The sequence below is a fragment of the Bufo gargarizans genome, chromosome 4, assembly GCF_014858855.1.
Source record: "Bufo gargarizans isolate SCDJY-AF-19 chromosome 4, ASM1485885v1, whole genome shotgun sequence".
Classification (NCBI taxonomy): domain Eukaryota; kingdom Metazoa; phylum Chordata; class Amphibia; order Anura; family Bufonidae; genus Bufo; species Bufo gargarizans.
In genome coordinates, this window is record NC_058083.1 from 516,313,088 (window position 1) to 516,331,557 (window position 18,470).

The following is an 18,470-nucleotide window of genomic DNA, read 5'->3' on the forward strand; positions in this document are numbered from 1 at the left end:
TAGATGATGGAATGTACCCACATGTAGGAAGGCCAGAGTGGTGTTAAATAGGCCACTATATCCCTAAAGATGTTGTGTAACATTTGTCACGGTGCTACCTTTGGCTATGGTTGGAATCTCACAGGTGGTGGTGCTACGAAGCAAGTGCTAAAGGGGTTGGTAACGTGGATGATAAATAAGTAGAATAAATGGAGTCATTGAGTCCAGACTTGGTCAAACGTTAAACAGTTGCTTTACTTCTAATAAACTGTAATCCAAACAGTTTCCAGACTTATCTTGGTTTCCAATAGGTTTAATCAGGCGAATGGCAGGCAAATACTTTCTCTGCAACAAACTCCTCTCTGCTGTATCCTCTTTGTAGCTCTCTTAGCTCAGCCATGTGAGTTTCTTACTATAGATTATCCTAGGAAACTCTGTCCTGGCTGTCAATACCTCAAGCTCTAGCTTGGTTTTCGGCAATACAAGCCCAGGAGGGGACATGCAACCAATATGCACAACCTCCAGTGATAAGGTTGGCTAGGACAAACAGAACTGTCCAGACAGGACTATGCCTGCTGCCTTCCCCTAGGAGGGGGTTTCTCAGGCTCCTCACACAACCTCTCCCCAGGAGGGGGAAAGCTAGACTGCCTGCTAACTAGCTAAACTCCTCCTCTCCTTCTCCCTCTAGAGGGAGGGAGAGAATGGACAATCCAGTCCATTCCCTGCAACTAGCACTGCCAAGTGTTTGCTTCCACCTGCTGGCAGACCAGGTAATTACATGAACATTTAACAGCTACAGGAAATACATATGCACATGGTGAAGATAAGTACACTACTGCATTAGATTACATTTATGTTAGCCTATAGGAAATGGTAGTGAGGTGCCAATGAGTGGTAATGGCACTCCGGGTCATTACAGATTAGGTGAGATATTTATTTTTATCCAAAAGGCCATATGAGTGTATTACCATGTTTAATGGCTGTTAGACGGGTGCACTTTAGTCAAAGGCAGTTAAAAATGGTCTCATTGTATAATAGGCTAAATGGGGTTTTACCCTATTGATCCGTGACAAATTAATTCGGAACAAATCAAATTTCTTGTTGAACTTTGACCAAGCTGCAGAATTGAATTTTTCAAAAGTTTGCTCATCTCTAGTTATCACACTCTGAACATTAAAATTACTTCTTCCCAGTGTGAATTCTCTGATGTTTATCAAGATTTGCTTTATGTATGAAAGATTTCCCACATTGTAAACAAGGAAATTATGGCTTCTCCCCTGTGTGACTTCTCTCATGTATAACAAGACAGGATTTATGTGCATAAGATTTCCCACATTCTAAACAAGAAAATGGCTTCTCCCCTGTGTGACATCTCTGATGTACAGTAAGATATGATTTCCGTGGGAAAGATTTCCCACATTGCAAACAAGAAAATGGCTTCTCCCCTGTATGAATTCTCTGATGTCTAACAAGATGTGATTTAGTGTTAAAATGTTTATCACATTCTGAACATGAAAATGGCCTGTCCTCTGTGTGAATTCTCTGATGTCTAACAAGAGTTGATTTATCAGTTAAACATTTCCCACATTCTAAACAAGAAAATAGCTTCTCCCCTGTGTGAATTCTCTCATGTACAACTAATTTGATTTATTTATGAAAGATTTCCCACATTCTAAACAAGAAAATGGCTTCTCCCCTGTGTGAATTCTCTGATGTGCAACTAGATTTGATTTATTTATGAAAGATTTCCCACATTCTAAACAAGAAAATGGCTTCTCCCCTGTGTGAATTCTCTGATGTCTAACAAGAGTTGTTTTAACAGTAAAACATTTCCCACATTCTAAACAAGGAAATAGCTTCTCCCCTGTGTGAATTCTCTCATGTGCAACTAGATTTGATTTATTTATGAAAGATTTCCCACATTCTAAACAAGAAAATAGCTTCTCCCCTGTGTGAATTCTCTGATGTGCAACTAGACTTGATTTATTTATGAAAGATTTCCCACATTCTAAACAAGAAAATGTCTTCTCCCCTGTGTGAATTCTCTGATGTGCAACTAGCTTTGATTTGTTTATGAAAGATCTCCCACATTCTAAACACGAAAATGGCTTCTCCCCTGTGTGTATTCTCTGATGTCTAACAAGAGTTGATTTATCAGTAAAACATTTCCCACATTCTGAACAAGAAAATAGCTTCTCCCCTTTGTGAATTCTCTGATGTCTAACAAGAATTGATTTATCAGTAAAACATTTCCCACATTCTAAACAAGAAAATAGCTTCTCCCCTGTGTGAATTCTCTGATGTACAGCAAGATATGATTTGCATGGGAAAGATTTCCCACATTCTAAACAAGAAAATGGTTTATCCCCTGTGTGATATCTCTGATGTATAGTAAGATATGATTTCTGTGAGAAAGATTTCCCACATTCTAGACAAGAAAATGGCTTCTCCCCTGTGTGAATTCTTTGATGTCTAACAAGAGTTGATTTATCAGTAAAACATTTCCCACATTCTAAACAAGAAATTGGCTTCTCCCCTGTGTGAATTCTCTGATGGTGAACACTTCTTCTGTGGTTTTTATTTTGCTTAACAGTCTGTGATGAATCAGAAGATTGAAATCCATCCAAAGGATCAGATAATAGAGCTTTGCTGTGAACTGCTGAGGGTACATCTGAGATAATGGCATGCTCTTCATGTGTATCTTCTGTGACACCACAATCATCTGTTCTAAAATCTGCCATCACGTGTTTTTCTGAGCTCCTGGTACAGTTATCTGCCAATAAATCTGACATTTAAAATTTTTAAATAATAGAACCTTAAAATTATATATATTTACAACAGTTCTATATAAAGAAAATCCATACAAATAACAAGTCATGGAGAAAAATTCAAATATCAACTATGGTGTGACGAATACCACACCTCGTGCCCGCCTAACATCGCCTACGTCGAGCTCACAAGAAGCGGTATGGTCACGAGTTACCAAAAACGTGATGTTACGCCCTCCAGAGGAGCAGGTAAGGTCAGCGTGGGACAGTTTACACATACACCTCCTGTCCATGCGGGCATAGAGAGGCAACAAGCTGAGAGAGCCTTTTCACTGCTGCAATGAAAACAGCGCTGTCTCCGCCCAGGTATCTGCCACCAGATCTCGTTTGATATAAGCCCGGTCCGCTAACGGAATTATACAGGATGAGAAACCAACCAGCGGTAGCTTATATCTAGGCCAAAACACGGACGTGGGGATTCGTGATCGAGATACAAGACAGCACAAGATTAAATTATATATTTAATCGCCGTAAGGGCACACTAGAAATAACACAATATACACAGGTAATATATACAGGTGTCTGAGGTTACAGATACAGGTTATATGGGTACAACAGGGTTAAGCAAAGTAAAAGTCAGTTACCGGGTAGATGAAAGTTCCTTTGGGTCATAAGGGTGGAATAGGCCTTGGCTGCAGTCACGTGGGGGCAGTGAGGTCAGCTGGTTCCTGGTCTCTCCAAACACATTGGCACAATGTGACCCCCTTCAGAAAAGAGACCGCCCTCTGGCTTGCATGGGCTTATGACCTGTAGCCAGCCGCTTCCCTCCCCGCCTATGGGTAGGGTCCACCCCTCCTTCTCTGGTGCTAGGAGCAAATGACCCATAGGGCTCATAGCCCCAGACCAGAATGTCGCAGGAAGATGGTTCCGGGCCCAATTGATTAGTTGTAGCCGGAGCCCAGACGGGAGTCCAAACATGGTACCGGTATTTGGTTTCTGTGGGGAGATATGGATATCTCCTTTCCCTGGCATGCCCCCATCAAACAAAGCCCATGGGCACGTACATCGTGGCCACCGGGACACAAATATGTATCCGGTTTGCGCCTGCAATGGCCGGGCGATTCATAATTCCTTATGAAATGTAGGTGCCAACATGTCTGGAAGGTATCCTTGATCCTGACAAGGGATGATACCTCCTGCTGGGGTGGGGGTTTCCTGCAGGATTTAGCTTGCCTCCAAACTGGTTGATTGAGGTGTGACTTTCTCCACCTGGGGCCTCCTTGAAGCCTGGACCCCTGGGGCTTTCTTCCTTGCCAGCTGACAATCAGATGGCTGGGGGGTGGGAACTTATTTTGAATGTACACTGATGAACATGCCAAAGGGTGAATCAAATAACAATCAGGGCTGGGGCTTTGAAGCAGGGCCCTCCTGTGGAGTTCACTACCTCTGCTATCTGTCAGCAAATGGGGGTGTGAGGACATGGCTCACAATAAATATTAATCCATATTCCTCACATATGAAAAAACTGATACTAATCTGACAGTAGATAAGTAGCCTGGACCAAAAGATGATGATGTTAGGTCACCAGACTGGTCACTTGTATTTCCTTGTGCTGAAGCCAGCATCTTCATAGGTTCACAAGGGATCTGTCAGTCAGTGCTATAAGCTGGTGTCCATCTCACACACTGACCGCTAACTGCACTCAAGCACAAAACACACCAGGAAATTGAAGCTGAAAGCCCATCTTCTATCTATCTCACAGACGTAGTAAATATATTATTGCTCATATACCACATACATATAAATAATACCGGCATGTACTGTACATATAATGGTCTGTTCATATCACATTTATGGGCTCTGATGAAGACCAAAAGCCTCTGGACACATTTACCTTTTATGTTGGCAGTTTTCCCAATGTACAAACTAAACATATATCACAACCATGATGTGATCCCAGCCTATATAATAAGATAGATTCACTCACACACATAAAGGTCCATCATTAAAGTATAACGGTCATATATTTTCTTTTTGGAGTATTGGATTGTGGTGATTAATATCTCCTTGGTGGCCCTATTTCAACTTTCCACTGTGTATTCAATTACCCCTTAATTCCACAGTTTTGTTCCCTGTACTGCCTACTTTTACCTGTGCTTAAAATCAGGTTGGTATGCAGGTCCATCTATCATAGACGGAGCACGCAGCCTGCAAGGTCAGATTACTGACAGACAGGGACTGTGTGTAAATGATTATTAAAGCCAGGTCCTCCCCAGCAGCTGATAACAGTGCCTGGGCTGTGTGCACTTCTCCCTGTCCCTGCGCTTGGCAGACGCTCCCTCACTCAGCAGACTGGGGCAATGCAGAGCCAAAGCAGCGCAGACCAGGGAAGGGAGATCTGCCGTCTGCTCAGTGTATGAATGAAAGCAACATGTGGTAAGAGGACCCCTTTGTGCTGCAGGAGATTAACCATTTAGGGGGGGTGGGGGCCTCTGGTTACTGACACTTTTGGGGGGCTATTGTTACTGGCTAGTGAGGACAGGCAGGATTAGCCTCAGGGTGAGGGCAGTGGCGGCCATCTTAACTGAATAGTGAAATTGCAGTTTTATGCAGACTGGTTGCTAAGGGCTGAATCTTATTAAATATGGGGTAAGTCAGTCTAATAGTAACTGATTCTGGAATATCATGTTATTAGTAACTACATATATGAAAATTGAAATTAGGGTCTAAATGTGACAGTTATCCTTTAAATTACACACCTGTAAGTACATACTACATAGACACATACACAAATTACATGAATATACTGTACACATGAGCACTACTCATACACATTACATGCTTCCACTGTGTTTGTGTGTGTATATTATATATACACATATACAAACACACACCACATTGTGCACCTGCCCATAAGACGCACCTAGGTTTTTGAGGAGGAAAATAAGAAAAAAAATATTATGGACCAAAAGGTGTGCTTTTGGTGAGTTTTGAACCGATGGTGGTTTGTGGGTGACACTATTATAGGGGAATCTGTGGATGACACTGTTATGGATCTGTGAATGACGCACTGTTAAGGGGGGGGGGGGGATCTGTGGATGACAGATATAGCATCTTATGCTATAGTGTCATCCACAGTTCCCCCCATAACAGTGTCCCTGTGTATAGTGACCCCAATACAGGGGGTAGAGGCCGGCAACTGGTGTTGAAATCGTGGCGGGGCCCGGTGCAGTCACTGTACTCTATTACACCAGGATCCGCTCACACCAGTATTCATGTGTAAAGTGTAGGCAAGGTAGCACAATCCACTACTCACTATGAAACTCCCGTACTGGCAGGCACTGCAGGCTGGCCGGTCACTCACTTCCTCACGCGCATGCTCCTCCCACTGTATTAATGAAGCAGGTGGAGCATGCGCCGCAACGAAGTGAGTGACCGGCTAGCCTGCAGTGCCTGCTAGTACGGGAGTTTCATAGTGAGTAGTGGATTGTGCTACCATGCCTACACTTTACATATGGATTGGCCACACATTACACATGAATACTGGTGTGAGCGGGGCCTGGTGTAATAGAGTACAGTGACTGCACCGGGCCCCGCCGCAAGTTGCCTCCAGCCCCTCCTCCCTCTCTGCTGATACATCACAGGCCGCGCTGTGAAGCATCGTGGACGGCGATGTTTCAGTGTTAGCAGAGTAAAAATGGCATTATTCGCCCCATAAGATGCACTGCCATTCCCCCCCCCCCACTTTTGGGGCGAAAAATACGGTATACACACACACATATAGTATAAAGAAAAGACGGAAAGCCGCACAATCAAAAGTGGACGGCACAATCCCTCTCAGGATCATTGGCCAGAATCCAAAGTTTGAAAAAAATTGAAAAAAAGAGGCAGCACTCCAAAATAGTAAAAAATGTGGAGTTTGTATTCGCCTATACTATTGCAATATTTCAGCTCAACTCAATGGAGCCTTTGTCAAGCAAAGTGTCATGTGCCAAACAGTATATATATATATTATATATAAACACACACACGTGGTAATTATCCTCTAAATTAACCCCTTCACGCTCTGCAGTGACCCTGCTCCATACGCAGACGGCACCTGGCTGCAATGACAGAGCAGTGGTCGCATCAGTCACTAAACCCTTTAGGTGCCGCTATCAACGCTGATTGTGGCACCTGCGAGTTAAGGCAGACAAATGCGGTTCCCTCTGCCTTCGGATCGGAGCCCCCGCAGTGAAATCATGGGGCTCCGATCGGTTGCCATCGCAGCCTGGAAGTGTTCCCGGCCTGCCATGGTAATCTCCGTGCTGAGCTATGCACGAGGCACAGCTCAGAATGGACAGTGTAAAAATCCTATTCACCCTAATAGAGCTCTACTAGGGTGAATAGGAGAAGGGATCACAAGATACCATGTTCTAGTCCCCTAAGGGGAAGGGGGGAAATAAATAGTTGTTTTTTATTTTATAAAAAAAATGAAGAAAAAGAAAAAATGTGAAAAAAAAATAAATACACCAAAATGTTAAAAGTTTTAATCACTCCCCTTTCCCAATTTTACATATAAAAATATACCAAGAAAAAAAATATAAACATTAGGTATCGCCGCATGTCTGAACTATTAAAATATAAAAAAAATTGCTTGAATAACAGTGATCAAAAAGTCGTACATACCACAAAAATGGTACCAATAAAAACTACAAGCCCTCATACAGCTCTGTAGACCAAAATATAACAAAAAGTTAAAGCTGTCAGAATATGGCAAAGCATAGAAAATTTAATAAAAAAAAAAAAAAAGTTTTTTGTTTTTTTAAAAAAAGAAATTAAAATAAAAACTATGCAAGTTTGGTATTGCCACAATCATATTGAGCTGCAGAATAAGGACGTCAGGTCTATTTTAGTGCACATGGAACACCGTGATGTCAATACCCCCAAAATTCTGTTGTTCTGAGGAATTCTGTTGTTTTTCTTTTCAATTTCCCCCCACAAAGAATTTTTTTCCCGTCTGCCAATACAACACATAGGTGGCATTAAAAAAGTAGTCCATGTGAACGGAAAAATAAAAAAGTTATGGCTATTGGAACATAGGGAGAAAAAAATTCAAAATGCAAAAATAAAAATAGGGCCGGTCTTTAAAGGGTTAATAAAGTGTTGTAAGAATAGTACAGTAACAAAAGTCATCATGATTCAATCAGTGTACAAACTATACAGACATATATCATTGTCCATAATTCCGTGAAATTCATATCTTGATCTTGTCATCTCAGTATATGGGTACATTGCATGATTAGTGGTAATACATAAAGTGCATCTGTGCTGATTAATAAACACAATCATGTACATGGCTCCCCCTGTCCCGGACTCCATGTGGATCTATCACGCTGCTGCCGTCCCTGTATTTTCACTGCGCATGCCCCACCACCATGTATACAAATCACAGCGTGAGCTGCATATACAGATAGAGAATAACATGAAAGATGGCCGCATGCATTCTAATAGTTACTGCGCATGTGAATTGCCATTACAGTTTGCGCCTGCGCTTCTTTCATAAGAAACATGGAGCTTAAAGGATAACTGTCACATTTAGACCAATCTTATTAAATAACAGGATATTCCCGAATCAATAACCATTAGATTTACTTACCCCATATTTAATAAGATTCAGCCCTTAGCAACCAGTCTGCACAAAAATACAATCTCACTCTCTTGTTAAGATGGCCGCCGATGCCCTCACCCTGAGACTAAGCCAGCCTGCCCTCACTACCCACAATGCATTCAGCTCCTCTCATGAACGAGCTTTTGCACCTCAACCAATCAGAGCCCTCCCCACTTAAACACGCCCCCCTCCTCCTTCCATCACATACACTCCGATCTGATGTTATATTCTAACCCGGAGGTGTTCCCATGGTGATGGGGACGCACCTCTGACAGGGCGCTGCCATCCGCGGCACCCGAGGAGTTAATTGCGCAAGTGCAGCTCCCTGTCAGAGGTCGGGTGCCTTCTACAATGTTTACATTGGTGGGCAGTTCGCCACCCCCGTATTAAAATCATTGGTGGGCAGAGCGCCCCCCTCCTCTCAGTATTAAAAGGGACACTGACAGGCCGTTGGAGCATATAAAGGGACATATATTCTTCTATTGGTCTTAATATGCTTAACTAAACTATACCATTATCACCCCTCGCTGCCTTTCCTTTACTTATAAAAAGTGTTTTTATCAATATGCAAATTACCTTACTTTGTGCCCAAGGGGCTGTCCCTCATTCAGTTGTGTGCCCAGCCGCGCCCCAACTGCCGTCTCCTAGTGCCGCCCACCCATTAGTATTCACTGCACTGGGCGGCTTTTTTTGCTCCCGACGCGGTGACATCCCGCGCATGCCCAGTACTATCTTCCTGGCATCAGCCTCATCTTGTCGCTCCGTGCCTGCGCCGGATAAGAACCCCGGCACTCTCCAGCTCCAGTAGAAGATAGTACTGGGCATGCACGGGATTTCACTGCGTCGGGAGAAAAAAAGCCGCCCAGTGCAGTGAATACTAATGAGGTGGGCGGCACTAGGAGACGGCGTCTTGGGTGATAATAGTATAGTTTATTTAAGCATATTAAGACCAATAGAAAAATTTATGTCACTTTAATACTGTCACTTTAATACTGGGGAGTAGCACTGCCCACCAATGTAAACATTGTAGAAGGCACCCGACCTCTGACAGGTAGCTGCCGTCCGCGCAATTAACCCCTCGGGTGCCGCAAATGGAAGCGCCCTGTCAGAGGTGCGTCCCCGTCACCATGGGAACGCCTAGGGTTTAGAATATACCATCGGATTTGAGTTTTCACGATCTCACTGAGATAGTGGAAACCCAGATCCGATGGTATATTCTAACCCCCAGGCAAGCGTCCCAGTCACCATGGGAACGCCTGGGGGTAAGAATATACCATTGGATCTCGGGCGGGACTCGGCTGTACAGCGCTCTCACTTCTGGGAACTATCCTATAGGGCATACATAGCGATACCTCCCTATCTTACGCAGGGTTCACACCTGAGCGTTTTACATCGCGTTCCTACACGCTGTAAAACGCTCAACAGGCAAGAACCAATGATTCCCTATGGGAATGGTTCTCACCGGAGAGTTTTACAGCGCTTACGAACGCGCTGTAAAACGCCCTACGCCCCAAGAAGTACAGGAGCTTCTTTGGGGCGTAGTGTCGCGCGTTCCCGTACATAGACTTCCGGGAACGCGCGACAATGGGCGTTCGCTTGCACAGGAGCCGCGTATGTGAGACGCCCGTAGAATCACGCAGAGCGCTCCATCCAGTACGCTCATGTGTGAACCCAGTGTTAGGGTAAGATATCCGGACAGGGCCGCCCCTTGCGGCGTAGGAACTCTGTATAGACAGGCAGGTGAACATCAGCAATGCCCCACTCCCCATCCAGGGCTTACTAGGGATATTGGTTCCCTGCACCAGTCTACATCTTCAAACAACCTACGAGCACATCTAATCACCGGCCCAGACGCTGTATTTTTTCCACCACGCTAGGCTGATCCCTATCAGGGTGCGTCGGAATGGTAAGACTGTTCCATACTTTTTAAGCCACACCTCAATCATCTATTTGTGGCGCTTATTTTCTTAAAAGGTCTAATAGTAAAAGTTATATTTTAAGCTCCCTCATATCCTGTATTGTTCACTAAATTGTTAGTGGGAGCTCCCCTATTTAAACATCCACTACCCTACACATGGTTTCAACCAAGTAAACTTCATCAGAGCGCCTGCGCATAGCTTCAGTAAGCGCTGAAACATATAAACAAGGGACATAATGTTACCTAATGGTGGCCATGATAATTGCCAAATTATTGAATACTCCACCAAGGGGAAGAAACCCAGGGTTCCCAGCCATTTCCGCCTTGTGTAGGTAGAAAACAAAAATTACTCTTACCGGTAATTGTTTTTCTTCAAAACCATGACAGCACCCATGCGACTATGTCCTCCCATCCAGGACAGCAAACCTGAAGAGATAAAATGGTTCACACCCTCCACCACACCTCAGTGATTATAATAACCAAACCTCCGGAGGCGTGCCAACCACCAAAGAATAGGCTTGAAATAAGAAAAGACAATACAAAAAAAAGAAAACCAGTTCGGTACATTATATCCCTATTCAATATCATGTATCTATCTGCCCAATTGGCAAATTTCCTCCTTTTAAAAAAAAAAAAAAAGATTAAATTAAGTTAAGTTAAAGGTCGGAAACTTTCAGGGAGCTGGCACTGTCATGGGTTTCAAGAAAAACTATTACTGGTAAGAGTAATTTTTGTTTTCCCCTCACCCATGACAGCGCCCATGATAAACTATAAGTTAATCTTTTAGGGAAGGGAGAATACAGTCTGTAGTACTTTCCTCCCGAAGGCTGAATCTGAATTTAGATGCATCATATAGTGTCTAAAAAAGGTATGAGGAGAACTCCAAGTGGCTGCTCTTATTGAATATGCTCCAACCCCAGTTGGGGGAGACAAGTTCAAAAAAGAATAGGGAAGAGAAATGGCATTTTTGACCCATCTACCAATGGCACTAGTAGAAGCCTTGTGACCCTTGAAACTACCAAGGAATTGTATTATTAGCTTTTCATCTATTCTCCAGGATGCTGTGGAATGAGCTCCCCAACCCCAAGGACTGGGGTCCGTGGTAATTTACAGATTACAGAATATCCGTCTGCAGCTCTCTGGAGTGAATCTGTGCATATGTTACTGCTGGAATAGTGGACGTCATATGACCCAACACAGCCAATGCTTCTCTAAAAGTACACAGGTAGGAGTGAAAAATTTACAAAATCTGGTCCCTGATTGATTCCCTCTTTATGAGGGGAAGGAAATTCTTTTGTTGGCAGGAGTCCAACTGGATTCCTAAAAACACACAAATATGAGAGGGAACAAGGTTTAATTTTTCCCAATTTATTTTCCAACCCAAATCTCCTAAGGTGGAACATAGAAGATCTATATCTCTCTCCAACTCTTTCCTTTGAATGGGAAATCAACAAAATCGTCTAGATAAGGTACTAAAGGTACACCTCTTACTCTTACAAAGGCCGCTACCTCTGCTACCACCTTTGTAAAAAGTCTTGGAGCCTGAGATATGCCAAAGGGGAGCGTCCTGTACTGAAGATGTAACAACTTTCCTCTTATCCAAACTGCTGTTCTCAAGAATTTCTGGTACGAGGCATGAATCGGAATGTGGTAATAAGAGTCTTCCAGATCCAAGCTCGCCAACCAACAATTCTGGAAGATTAAATTTGTCGTTGACTTTATTGTTTCCATACGGAATTTCTTGTAAGTTAGGGATCTGTTTAGTCTCTTCAGATTTAGTATTACTCTGAACGATCCATTTGGCTTTCTTACTAAGAAAAGAGTGGAATAGAAACCCTCCCTACTTCTCTTCTTTTGGGAATCGGGCAAACCACCCCTTTTCTTAATGGAGCCATAACTTCCAATTCTAAAGTATCTCTTTTTTGAAGATCCGTGAAGCATATTGTTTGAACAAAAAAGTCGAGAAAGGAATTCTATCCGATACTCATGTTTTATAACCTCTAGAATCCATCTGTTCTGGGAAATGGACCCCCAGCGACAACTGTGACAACCTTCCTCCCACCTGACTCCAGGCGTCATTGCTGTTTGTCCTTAGGTCTACTTTCTTGGGGCTTTAACAAAAAAAGCTAGATCTTTTAGGAAATCTCTCTTGTATCACCCTGCATTTCCCTTTATTTTCTGAAATTGGACTGGGGTTTACAAAAAAGGTAGGCTTCTGGGGAACTGGGAACCCCTTTTTATCCGAAGCTCTTTCCAGAATATCATCTAACCAAGGGCCAAAAAGCAGAGAACCGACACAGGGGACTACACAAAGTCTAGCCTTAAAGCCCTGGTCTCCTTTCCACGACTTTAATCAGATAGCGCGTCTGGCAGCATTCGACATGGCCGAAAAATGCACTGCATCAGTGGATGCATCTTCTAGGACAACCGCTTTAAGGAAGGTAGGAAAAGAAAGTAATTCTTCTCTAGGATTCTTGTCCTTAATATGAGACTCAAGCTGATCTAACCATAACCTTAAAGACCTAGAGCCCCAGGAGGCGGCAATAGCAGGCCTAAGACTAGTGGATGCTGATTCCCATGTTCCTTTAAGATAAATGTCAGCTTTTTTTATCCAGCGGATCTCCCAGGCATCCCAGGTCTTCGAATGGAAGTGCAGATTTTTTGCAACTGGTGCATCCACTGTGGGGGCCCTATCCCATACCTCAGATACAAATTCTTAAAAGGGATACTTTCTCTTGACTGTAGTTGGTATAAAAAATTTCCTATCAGGATTTTTCCACTGTTATAATAAGAGCTTCTTTATTTTCATGCACTGAAAATACTCTATGATGTTTAGGACCCAGTCCCTCAAAAACTTAGTCAGTTATTGTTTTAGGCCGTTTTACATCCTTTAACTGCATGGTAGCTATAAACAGGCTTTAATAAAAGTTCAGAATTTAAATCATCCTCTCCAGAGTTTTCAGAATCAGTCTTTCTACTGTAACCGGCCCTTCCTGGTGACCGTGGCCGATTTAGTTTCAGGGACAACAGATGATTTAACTTGTGATCTCACCAAAGCCTTAATACTTTTAGATAAAGATTGTGACTCTTCCAGAACCAGTTTATCCACACATCACTGAAATAGTGGTCTAACATAGGATGCTGGTAAAGCTACTCTACATCCACTACATTCTTTATGCTTAGATGAATTCTTAGGTGTTTTTGATACCTAAAAAAGCAAAAGCAAACAACAATCCATAAATATTAAAAGAGGATATCTGTCACCATATGTAGAGCTAACCTCCCCACTCCAGTATCAGGTCCAGTACCGGATTTGTGGGCCTCGAGGGTTCCAAGGGATCAGCGCGTCATGAATCATCCGGTTCCGACATTGTATCCAGACAACGAATCCAGCACAGCACTGTGTGTGCAAAGACAGAGCTGGCTGCCTTCTCCTGCTGCCATTAAAATGTACCTTGGCCTCCTTTTAACAGTAGGTGCAAATGCCTAATCCAGCCGGCAAAAGGAGCCTCCACCGCTAGCATCGCATCACATGAAGTGACGTCATGACGCCGGAAGCTTACCGCCGCCCGTCCCCAAGCGCATGCTCAGAATGCGCATTGGCTGCCAGCCGATATCTTTGAGAAGGGAGAAGCAAGAGCTCCCTAGGTACAACCTATCTGGAGGACAGAAAACCTGAACTGAGGTACCATCAAGTGTCACAATTCCTCTTCCCCCACACACACAAAAGAAAGAGCAAAAGGTACAAGAGCCGCTAATCATGATGATCTAAAGGGATATAAAGGCAGATGAATATCCCCTGGGAGAGGAGGTCCCCCCCAGATGAGTCAGAGGGACCCTCACTCCCAGTTAGGGGGGGGAAGAGGAATCCAGTGCACAGATCGTGTGTCATGGATCCTCACCCCAAACCTCAGGAATTCATCAGTCCACTGTTATCAACATAAAATGGAGACCCCAATAGGGGAAAGGGGACAGCAGAGAAAGGACAGATGATCACTCCCCCCACCATGCCCATGAAAGGGGAGGGCAGAAGGAGGAGCAAGCACGATGTCCACCTCCACTATCACCATCATATTATCAACTTAGTATACCCGATGCAGTCCTCTGATGAGGTCCTCTACTAAACAAAGAAAAATAAACCGCATATGCTGTGAAGATACCAGATGTGCAGCACCTGAAACTACGGATACTGGAAGCCTGTGCTAGCATTTCTCCTGCGGTGTTGCTATCAGTGTGTGAAGAGTGTTGCATTGACAATCCAACACAATGGGCAGCACATTGAACACATTTTATAAGTGGTCAGAAACTTGTAAATAACTCATGAAAGAATAAAGTTACGTTAAAACCAAGCACCATTGTTTTTCTTGTGAAATTCCCAATAAGTTTGATGTGTCACATGACCCTCTTCCTATTGAAAAAACAAAAGTTGGATTCAAAATGGCCGACTTCAAAATGGCCGCCATGGTCATCACCCATTTTGAAAAGTTTCCCCCCTCACATATACTAAATGTGCCACAAACAGGAAGTTAATATCACCAACCATTCCCATTTTATTAAGGTGTATCCATATAAATGGCCCACCCTGTACAATGAGTCATCAGTAGCCAGTGAAGGAGCAGAATCTGTGAGTCTTCTCTGCTTTATGTAGTGGTTACTACTCACCTGGGTGGTTATCGGTGGGAATGTCCTCTATGATCTGCTCATCACCCCTCACATATGTATCTTCAGCCTTAATATTGTTCAGATCTTTATCCAGATTTAAAAGCTGTGAAACAGAAATAGTAAAAGTCAGCAGACTGATGGAGAAGTCGTGTGGAAGGTTTGATGTGACCAGAAAAGATCATTAATTACAATGACAAAAAGTGATGAAATGACAGCAGAGTTATCTGCTATGGCAGCGGTCCATGCCTATAGCTCCTCTCCTTCCTGCTGGTGGGCACGCCTGCTGCCTGGTTTACCTGCTCCATAGCTTTAGGGCTCCAGTGGTCCAGTCCCACAGACATCCCTCTCTCCCTTCCCAGTGGTCCCAGCTTCTGGAATAACGCTGTCCTCCCACACAAGCTGAGGCCTGCTTCCTGCCGATAATGACCTTCTCTGCCCATAGGTCATGTGTGCACACACTATCTCTGGCTCTTATAGGGCCAGCATGCACGCACTCTAATATCTACAAGCCATGGAAAGGAGCCTGTTCAACAGGTTTTAGTATGCTAGTTTCATGCAAAGCTTGTCTGTTCTGTGTACAGACTTCTGCCTGACTTCTAGATTGGACCCTTTGCTGTCTGACCTGACCCTTGCCTGATCTCCGTTCTGATCCTGAGCTGCTTGCCCTGACAACGGACCATTTATTGGACTGCAAGTATTCTGCCTTTCCTGACCCCGTGGGTCACCAGTAACTTGTACAGAAACTACTTCAAGTGCAGCAGCCTAGTGGTTCCCCTGCAACAAAGTCTAGATCCTTGTACAGGGGATAAAGTGGAGGGAAGGGGGTCACTTATATAACACACTTTGGAGCAGAACCATGTCAAATCTGTTCAAGAGACACAGTGATCTACATGTGCCATGTTTCATTGTCTGGCCCAAAAATATCTGCAGGTCTCCTGTATATATGCATCTAGTTGGTTCCTTATTCCAACCAGCAGTCTCTACTGACCAGAAAACTGTGAGAAGATCCAGACAACATGCAAGGTCTATAGTTTGCTGTAATCCTGCCATCTCTACCTTTCTCATTATACAAGGATAAAACATATAATACTGGTTTACAAAACAAGACTGAACATCAGATCTTCACAGCACTTCTACAGATCATAGGGAACCTTTCATGAGACCTTATTTCCATCTATCTGATCATCATATGGAATGCTTTGATGTTCTTCTGAACCATCCTGTAGAAGAAGAGGACTGGGAGTTGTTCTCTCTTCTTTAACTGTAGGGAAAACATACAGTGACAATTAATTTCTTACATATAACTAGTGACAGGATGTGTGTATTTAGCCATGTCTTTTACTTGGTGGCTGGTGATCCTCCATCATAATGTTCTTGTACAGATATTTGTGTCCTTCTAAATACTCAGACTCCTCCATGGAGAAATAGACGGCGACATCCTGACACCTTATAGGAACCTGACAACACAATGATACAGTCATCACCCAGATCCCTTCATAGTATTACTGTATAATGTCCCGGCATTCCCAGTGATGTCACCTCTCCAGTCAGCAGCTCAATGATCTTGTTGGTGAGCTCTAGGATCTTCTCTCTGTTGACTTTCTCATGTATCGGGATGTGAGGTGTCGGCCTGGATTTTGGGCTCAGGATTCCTCCCCGTCCTTCAGATACCGGGGCCTGACAATGCTCACTAGAGGTCTTCTTCACTACTGTGTATTCCTAATTATGGAGAGACGCAGTAATAAATATCACTCCATACATCTCCAGAGTCCCTCACCTCTCCAGTCATGTCCATCTGTTAGTAACATAGAGAAGATGATGTAATGTGACATCATCAGAATCTCTCACCTCTGCAGTAAGCCGGAGGAGGATCTCTAGGGTGAGATTTATTATACTCTCTGCCATCTTGTCCACATCCATATCCATCCTTGATGGGTCAATCAGGAGAATGATCTTATATAGGAGATATACGCTGAGCGGATCCTATATTGTAGGAACCTGAATGGAAAGAAGATGAACCGATGTAAAATCATAGAAAATCCCATGTGAAATACAAATACTGGAGATAAGAAGAGGAAACACTGGAGGAGATAATAAAGTGTATCAATGCAGATCCTCCATGTTTCAGATCAAAAGCCTGTCACACCTTCATATCACCACTATAGTCAGTTACAGGTCACAGCGGTAATACCAGTATAAGGCTACTTTCACACCAGCGGTTTTTGCGGATCCGTATCCGTCATGGATCTGCAAAAACGCTTTCGATTCAATAATACAACTGCATGCATCCGTCATGAACACTATTCAAAGTCAATGGGGGACGGATCCGTATTCTATTGTGTCAGAGAAAACGGATCCGTGCCAATTGACTTACATTGTGTGTCAGAACGGATCCGTCTTGCTCCGCACCACATCGCGGACAGAAAAGTGCTGCTTGCAGCGATATTCTGTCCGCGATGGGAGAGCAACCAAATGGAACAGAATGCATTTTGGTGACTCCGTTTCGTTCAGTTTTGTCACTATTGACAATGAATGTTGACAAAACTGAAGGGTTTTCATCCTATGACGGATCTCAATAGCGGAACTGAAAACGCTGGTATGAAAGCAGCCTAAAGCTGTAATCTAGTAGATCACTTCATAGATCTAGAGCTCAGACTGCCCTCGTCCTATCAGTTGGAATCACAAGAATAAAGGGCATCTGTCAGCAGATTGGTACCTGTGACACCGGCTGACCTGGTACATGTGCGCTTGGCAGCTGAAGGCATCTGTGTTAGTCCCATGTTGATATGTGCCCGCACTGCTGAGATAATTATGTTTTATTATATGCAAATGAACCTCCAGGAGTAACGGGGGCATTGCCTTTTTACCTAGAGGCTCCTCCTTTCTGCACCTGCCACGCCCCTTTTCACTTTGATTGACAGGACCAGGCAGTGAAAACGTAATCACACCTGACCCTGTCAATGACAGTGAAATGGGCGTGGCAGGTGCAGAAAGGAGGAGCCTCTAGGTGTAAGGGCAACACCCCCGTTGCTCCCAGAGGCTTATTTGCATATATTAACCTTTTCTACCCCAGGCCAGATTTCACCTTCCTGACCAGGCCCATTTTTGCTAATCACGTGGTGGTAATAACTTTGGAATAGTTTTACTTATCTAACTGATTCTGAGACTGTTTTCTGGTGACACATTGTACTTCATGTTTGCGGCAAAATTGAGTCAATATTTTTTCCCCCAAATTTTACAAATTCACAATTCACAAAAATTTGTAAAATAGTTATCAGTCAACATTCCCCATATGTCTACTTTATGTTGGCATCATTTTGTAAATGTCATTTTATTTTTTTAGGATGTTAGAAGGTTTAAAATTTTCAAAGTAATTTTTAAAATTTTCAAGAAAATTTCCAAAATAGCTTTTTTAAGCACCAATTCAGTTATAAAGTGATTTTGAGGGGCTTACATAGTAGAAACCACCCATAAATGACCCCATTTTAGAAAC

General features: G+C 43.4%; 1 pseudogene; it reads right to left on the reverse strand.

The window, feature by feature from the left end:
- Window positions 1–208: 208 nt before the first annotated feature.
- Window positions 209–16,360, reverse strand: LOC122934021 (annotated as a pseudogene).
- Window positions 16,361–18,470: the final 2,110 nt, after the last annotated feature.